This window comes from Achroia grisella, unplaced genomic scaffold (genome assembly GCF_030625045.1).
Source record: "Achroia grisella isolate CSIRO2021 unplaced genomic scaffold, CSIRO_AGI_Agris_v1 utg18268, whole genome shotgun sequence".
NCBI classification, from domain to species: Eukaryota; Metazoa; Arthropoda; class Insecta; order Lepidoptera; family Pyralidae; genus Achroia; species Achroia grisella.
The window spans coordinates 121,327-129,952 of NW_026712685.1; positions in this window are offsets into that span (position 1 = coordinate 121,327).

Below are 8,626 nucleotides of genomic sequence, written 5' to 3' on the forward strand. Positions count from 1 at the left end.
GCGTAGTTTTAGAGATTTAAGCATACATAGGGACAGACAGACAGCGACAGCGACTTTGTTTTATACTATGTAATGATGTATGTATTAACAAAAAATGAATTTAAGTATTTACATCAGCTACAGATTGCTTGTACTGAACTTAGACATAATATCGATTGCGTATTATGGAGTTATGCGGCGCTGCCTCCGCAGTAAACAACAAGCTCGTAAACAATATTGTTTTAAAAATATTAATTATTAGTAAAACTTATGAATTATAGGCTAAATATATGTATCCTCATACAATTATAATGTGACAGTGTTAGTGACTCTTAAAGTAATGAATAATGATTAAAATTACGAAGTCGAAATAAATCATTAACAGAGAAAAGTGATTTAGAAGATTGTGTTGTGAAAACTGTGGGAATTTGCAATGTAAACACAAGTAAGCAATAAACAAAACATCTATTACAAAGTGCTCGCATTAAAAATAATCGAAATTGATAATAGAATAATATTAAATTAAGTACATCAAAAATAATATATTGCTCTCGATCCCTTGTAGGGTAGACAGAAAGCGATTTGTGTGGATGTTTATCTTTGTATGAGAAAAAGTAAACAAGCGATGGAAGAAATATTATGAGTATACATACATACATATGTACATAACTAACTGCATATTTTCTGTAATTGTTTACATAATAATTACTGTACCGTATATCATATCCTAACACTGTGAATTTGACCCAACATTGCGTAGTATTATTTGTCTTTCCGAAGAGCGTCACTTACACGCCACTTATATTTGTTAATAACGACTCATAAAAACAAATCAGAGTTAAAATGGATGAAATACTAACAGCTATTAAAAATGTTGGAGAACAGCTGAATAAAATTGACACCAAATTATCATTGAAAATCGACAAGTTGAACGAAAAATTAATCGAGTACAAGATTGAGTTAGACGATCTGAAAATCAAGAAGTACGATTAGACCAATTAGAGAGAGATATACGGCTTCGGAATCTTGTTTTCTTCGGTATTGAAGAGAAAGAACGGTCATATTCTGAACTGGAGGATACAATACTAAATATTATAAATAGTAATATAAACATAAATTGTACGAGAGAAGAAATTCAATATGCAAGACGCATTGGCAAGAAAGATGAAAATAAAATAAGACCAATTAACATTAGTTTAACCACTTTAGGAAAAAAGGTACAAATATTAAAAAATAAATCTAAACTTGTTAGTACCACTATGTATGTAAAAGAAGATTATCCGAAAAAAATATTAAACGAAAGGAAAAGATTACAAGAAGAATTGAGATGTGAACTAGAAAAAGGAAATAAAGCTATCATAAAATATAACAAATTAATTATCCTACCTAATAAAGACAATACCCATGATAGTTTAATGACTCAAAACCAAAGCAAAAAGCGGACGTTAGATCAATCATCTTATGGTACTACGTATAATAAAAATGCAAAAGAAGTAACACGTAGAATGACTAAAAAACATAAAATAACAAATGAAAATAGAAATATAACTCAATTTATCTCATATCAAACTAGGAATAGACAGCAAGCTACAGATTCACAGGACTCGGATAGAGATATAGATATATAACATAGCATCCAGCAGCGCCTCCTCTAACCGGAACACAAACAGACACTTATAGAACCACAAGTTCTTTCCCAATACGGCCGGTCCCCGTGGGAATAGTAGACCAAAACCTTCCAACCTTAAGCAAAGTAACTATTTTAAGATAATAAATTGTAAATATTTACGCACCCCAATATGCAAAAATTGGACAGAAAACATAAATAAATAGTAATAATAATAATAATAATAATATGAAAAAAAAAAATGAAAACAAATGATTTAATGTCTGTACATATAAGATTTTATGTCTATAGTCACTTGTGTGCGACTATTAAAATTAAAAAAAAAAAAAAAAATTGCCAATGGTAAAATGGAAAAGGTCGGAAGAGGCCTATATCCTTAAATGGATACCCAAATAAAAAAGAGAAATGGATAATTGGTGTAATTCTAATAATTATTGCATGCTAATAATAAGTTAACAAAAATATATAAATAAAGTGAATAAAAATTATCAGAATAATATAAGTTAAATAGTAATATAATTAAAGAAATGCATGTAATATCATTATTTTGGAAAATAAAAGGCTTTTTTATTTTATTTTATTTTATTTATTATGCACACTTTAAGTGTATACAAAATGATTGGAATATTATTATTAGGGTGAAAATAATGAGAATTGAATTAAACTGTCTGTAGCGGCAGCGAAACGGAAGAGCGTAGCTATTCGTAGCTCAGCTCGATTTGAATTACGGCAAACCGTGAATATTGGTTCATTAGTTACGTAAGATGTAAGTTTTCAAATTTTCCTTTTCGATAGAATAATTAGAGCTACTTACTTATGTATAAAAAATACTTATAAATGAATGAGAACGGTTGCTAAATATTTTTTTTTAATATCTTACAAAATGGTATTCAAATCATATCAGATGTCTATTACCGTTTAGAATATCTGATATATTTATTTATAGCATATTTAATACTAGCTGATTCGCGCAACTTCATCACTTACTTGAGATCATTATATTTCGCCTAATTTACATAATATAATATTTAAATTATAGCCTATATGTGATTTATAAGCGACGTCACCATAAAGTTTAATCAAAATCGATTCAATAGTTTTTGCGTGAAAGACTAACAAACATACTCAGAAACTTTCGCGTTTATAATATTAGTAACATATATAGCAGAGTGATATTAAAAAACCTAGTTTTTTTATATGAATTGACTTTGAATACTATATGAGTAGTAGTAGTATTTATAAATATGCAAACTATTTGATGGCAGGAGTCTAAGTGTCTACGTAATCTTCCTCACCGTGATGCTAATACTGTTCCAAGGTGCTCCAGGAGGATATATCTAAGTATTCTAAGATTATGTGGTGGTCGTATTTTTGTCGTCAAACACTGTCTCTAATGCCTGTTGCGTATAAAAAAGCAGTGAATGTTGTTTTTTTTTCTGTGTAAATTTAGTAAATAGTTCGATTTTTTGTTTTTTTTTTCTAGGATAATAGCTTGGGAACCAGTAGAAGATGATTCGTATGTAGATGAAGTTTGGTTACTAAGCGTGAACAATTATTACGTGGAGGTTACTTAAACATGGTACATTAATGACAATCCTTTACATTAGGAGATATTTAGCGAATTCATGTTCAAAACTGTGAGATAGACAAGGGATAGCTAATAGCCCGTCACTATTCCAATAGCTATTCTTACTATACTTATTTTCTGTGATACCATTGAGTACTTTTTGTAGAGGTACAAGTAGCAGATAGCTGAAGGAAGTACTTACTTCGGAGTAAAAAATTAAACACAAAAAATAACATCATATACTGGAAAAATCTATAATGTATTATATAAAGATATGTATTTTGCAAATTTAAATATACATCGGTATATACATTTTTTGCAACCTAACTGATTTACATTTCCTTACGTCTGCATTATCATAACATAAAATATGAAAAAATCACGCTAGCCAACTGTGGCGAAATGTATTTTTTAAACTAAGCACGATACGCCTCGAAAATGGCATTTTGATGGATTAGGAACATCTGTTCGAACAAATGAGGTTTACAGAGATAAGGTGGCGTCATCTTTCACTTTTTGTTTGGGTTGTTTTCACAGTTTTCACGTTATTCTTTAGCGATTTCTTAGAACTGAGTAATGTAGATCCCTATTTTTCTTTTTGATACAATTTTTAATAGATTTTAGTCCTTATTCTGGTAAAAAAAATCCATTGTAAATTTGTTATTATTTACTACAATAATACAATTAAAGTTAAAATTTGTTAAAAAAATAACATTAAATATGTAAATAATTTTAATTTTATTACTCCACTGATTACATATTATGTCATAATACTTGTATTCGAGATACTAGAGAAGAATACTGTATTCTATATCTTATGTGTATTTATTTCCTATTTTTTCCTTTCTGTTTTCGATTCTGTTAAAAATATTATAAAATTTACAATCTACCATTTGACATAAAAATAATATAACAACGTTTGTATCAGGATACTAAATGTATCTATAGACTTTATGGGACAAATGTCATAGGTACATACATATGTGTAAGTGATATTCCATTAGGCGTGCAAAATTGATATTCTCATGTTTGGACAACTAATGCATTCTTGACAAACTTATTTTCTCCAAATAAACATTAATTATAATTTGTTCTGAGTATTTAGAAACGAGAATCAAATAAAAAGAAAAAAATCTAAAATTATCCAACGTAAATAATTTACTCTCAATAACTTTTGCGTATATATACTAATAAATAAAAAATACCAAATCGAAGCCATGTACGTATATTTAGTTGCAACTATTGAAGGTACATAAAATATTGTAATACATTAATAATTAAAAATTATTATTTATTTAAAATTCAGTAGTATATATGTATGTGCCCCCGATTTACCTAGTACTTAATTTGGAAAATTACTGTGAAACTAAATTAAAAAATAAAATTTGTAAGACCTAGTGACTTCAATCGATTTAATAATTAATATTCTAATTAATTAAAAAAATATTCGACTAAGTAAGATTTATTACTATATTTACAGTTGAAGTCAAATGTATTTTTATGTCACATAGCATGATTAATATACACCTTGTGTAGGTTTTTTCCTATATTGTACCTAAAGTAAATAAAACAGGTTTTCTAAGCGAAAGTTAATTAGAACCGAAATAGAGTTGTCTCCCGAGTCACGTAAGATTTACATAAGTAAATTCGATACTTTGCCGTTTAATCCAATGGGGACTCGTTCTAATTCAAATCGCGTTTAGATATTTACTGAAGCACTTGGATTATCGACTTTTTAAACTTTTTCACAATATTGGTAACCTTTTATTTAAACATTACTAGCGCTAACTATTAACGCTTCCTGGGAGTGCATGAAATAAACTTCGGTACTTAATAACCGATTTGCGATATCCTTTAATGCTAACTTAATGAATTGTGCTTGTTTAAGTTCTTTGTATCACAAGTTGGTATTGAATTCAGATTGGAAAATACCAGAGACGTATTTGACATTCAAGATAATATATTTAGTAAAACATGTTTAACATGTTTAGCCGCGAAAATCCTAATTATTACTGATAGCTCTTGCTTTGTTGCTGTATACATATATATTCTTATATCTATATATGCTAAAATTGACAATTCGTAACAAGACTAAGGTTAAGAACACACTTAAGTATAGTATATAGTGGATAGGACAAAACTCTTCCATATTGTTAAAACATTTATGGATATTTATATGTAAATATGAATAAATAACATTATTTAATAATATATTTCAGTCATCATATTATATTTTTTTTAAGCTTTTTAATTTTAGGTTCTTAGTTGTACAATTAGGTTATGTAAATACTAGTAATAAATATTGGTTAATACCATTAAAAAACACAAAAAAATAAAACATTTATTTTCATATACAGTACACGTACCGGTAAATGTTTCTACCTACCAGTGCTTTCATAACGTCAATTGATGTCAACAACTATATGTATTACAATGAGTGCATTCAGTTTCAATTATATATAGACAGTGATGATATGAGATGACATGTAAATAACTAAAAATCACATAAATAAAAGTCATATATGGAATCCTTCTTTTTGGTGACTTAAAATTATCTGAACTGATTAATGAATTGTATATTGTAGAACTATATCTTTGTATTAAACATTTTTTCTGGTTATGTGGAAAGATAGAACATTATCTTGTGTTATAAGAATATCGCACCCTCAGTTAGTCCCTGACCATGGCTCTAATGACGGCATAGCAAGAAGTCGAACAGACTTTTCCATTGCGACTCGGTTTTAATTAAAAACCACCACGTTTATTCGAACTGAAGTAGACAAACGGCGAAGTTAGACCGCAAGGCTACTGATTTTGCAGTGGAGCCTTTATTTTGTTTTAACTTAGTAAAACGGTTGCGGTTAGCGCACTGTACTGAATCAAACAAGTCCCATTTATTTCGGATGTTGGGTTTTTTGCTTTTAGAAGTTCGAAAGATCTTTTGATTAAATTTTTATTATTAAACTCTTTTAATGTATCGTATTTATTTATCGCTAGGTTTTACTCACTGCTTATGTCTAATATATAAGAATAAATTGCAAATGCAACATTTATTGACAATTCTTCTGTTAAGGAAGCAATTCAACTCAATGACAGCTTCTTTTACCAGTACACCCGATACATTTGGTTCAAAGATGAACAGAATACCGTTTACGGAAATATAAGACAACGTCTGAATAGCGTCTGAACAATTTGACTCCAGATGAATCTAAATAAAAAAATGAATATTTTATATGCACTTCATAATATATATGTATATAAACAGTTTAACATCATCGTTCAAAAATAAACAATGAAACGTCGAAGCAAACTCAAATATTTTACATTCATTAAGAAAAAATCATGGGACGACTATAAAAATATGAAAACTTCCTTCCTTCTATGAAATGTTGCTTTATTTGCGTAGAGACAATATATTTCAGTAAAGGAGTTCATTAAGTTGTATAAAGTACTCCGTAATAAAGTATTTAAGTTTATGGACAGTTTGATGAGGGTACTAATAATTGACACTTTTATTACCGTGTCAGGCGTTTTTGTTACGTATAGCATCGGATATAATTTACTGCTAAAATATTGTGTCATAAAAATGATATTAAAAGGGATAGGATGAAAGCGATTAAATAATTTTATGTCGTATCCATGTCTCCAATACAAAAGTTTACAATGTTTTTTATAATATCAATATTTTTTATACTCTTTTCATTTTATAATACTCGTCACTAGAAGCTATTTTTAAGAGAGAAGTTTATAAAAGTTTACTGATATTTAAAAATATAATATAAAAATGTGAATAGAATTAAATAATAATAAATTAATAATTAATAATAAATTAATATTAATAACGTATTAAATTAAATAATAATATACCCAGTCATTTCAGTTCTTACACTAGAAATTATACAAATAATTGTTAGATAGATATGTATTGTATTTGTGGTCATCATTAGATATTTAAAATTAAGATGATATTCGCAATAAAAAGCGGGTGCTGGATTTAAAATGTACCTGTTTATATTATACATATTTATCCAGATAAAAATCAGCATTGTTAAGATAAGTAATAATAATATAAAAAGAGGTTTATATTTTTACATAATATTTTGTTATAATACTGTTTGTATATAACAAAATATTATACAAAAATAAATGCGGGTTTTGAACCTAATATAACCGACGGTAAACATACTTGATAACAATATAGTTTTTACATATATACTTCTTCAGGTAAGCTTATGTCACCAATTTTTTATTCGGGAATTTTCATGAGTGATTATGAAAAATACTGATAACATAATATAATCATTCTAGAGACAGCTTTACTCACCCTGTGTATTTTTTTAAAATATAATTAAAATGTGCACATGTCTAGCCTAGCATTATTTGTTACCACAATATGAGCTTAACCAACAACTTCTGTAAGAACTCACTATCTGTAAATTTACATATTTTTTCTCGAATTTTCTCGGGATACTAAATTATATATTATATCATAATTTAGTCTCCCAAATGTATTACTTTTGGAAACAGACGTAATATTTATAACGTCGTTACTAGAAAAAAATGGAATTTAAAAATAGGCGAGACATTAGACTTAATCGTGATATATGTAGAGTTTGATCCTTAAATAATTAATTAATATTGACCTGAAACTTCTGCGTACATAGTGATGAAATTTTCCATTACTACAAGTATTATTATTTTGGTATGGGAAGATTTTAATATAGGTATTCCGCAGGCAACTTTATCTTTAACTAAACCATCATGTAATATGAACTAATTATTATTAAAATTTTGAGTTTAACTTTGGTTTTATAAACTTATTATATGTAGTAATATTTAATCAATAAATATCAATACTAGAAGCACCGAAACGTTTTATCATTACAATTTTCGTGCATTTATTTGAACTTAATGTTCGCATTTGGTTGAAATGACATCGGGAATATTATTTATGTTCCTTCCACAGTCATAAAGCTGTCGACACTACTTACCTAGACAATAAAACTACTGCTTAAACTACTAAAACTGTTGGATATAAAGAATATATTATCCATTGCCTTAAATCGAGCTTAGTTTGTGGATATTTATGGTGGAATCATGAAGTCTGAGTTTCTATATTCTTTTACCTTTTATTAAAACGTTTCAAATTTACCTATACGGAGTCCTTAAGGAGTTTTTTCCAGACACGTAATAACTGTATTAGTTAAATACGTATAAATAAATATTACATATCCACTTAAGTTATATATAGTAATTAATTGACTGGACGGTCTTTTTATTGGGTCTCATAGACCGTATGTCAATTTTGATTCAAAATATATAAGGTCCTCAAAGATAGGTCTTTGAGGACCTAGTGCATCCTATTGACTATTTTCTCTCCATTCCTAGCAGGCAATGTATTTGACGGAACATAGCGATTGGAAAAAAAAGCGTTATTTTGTACATACAACAAA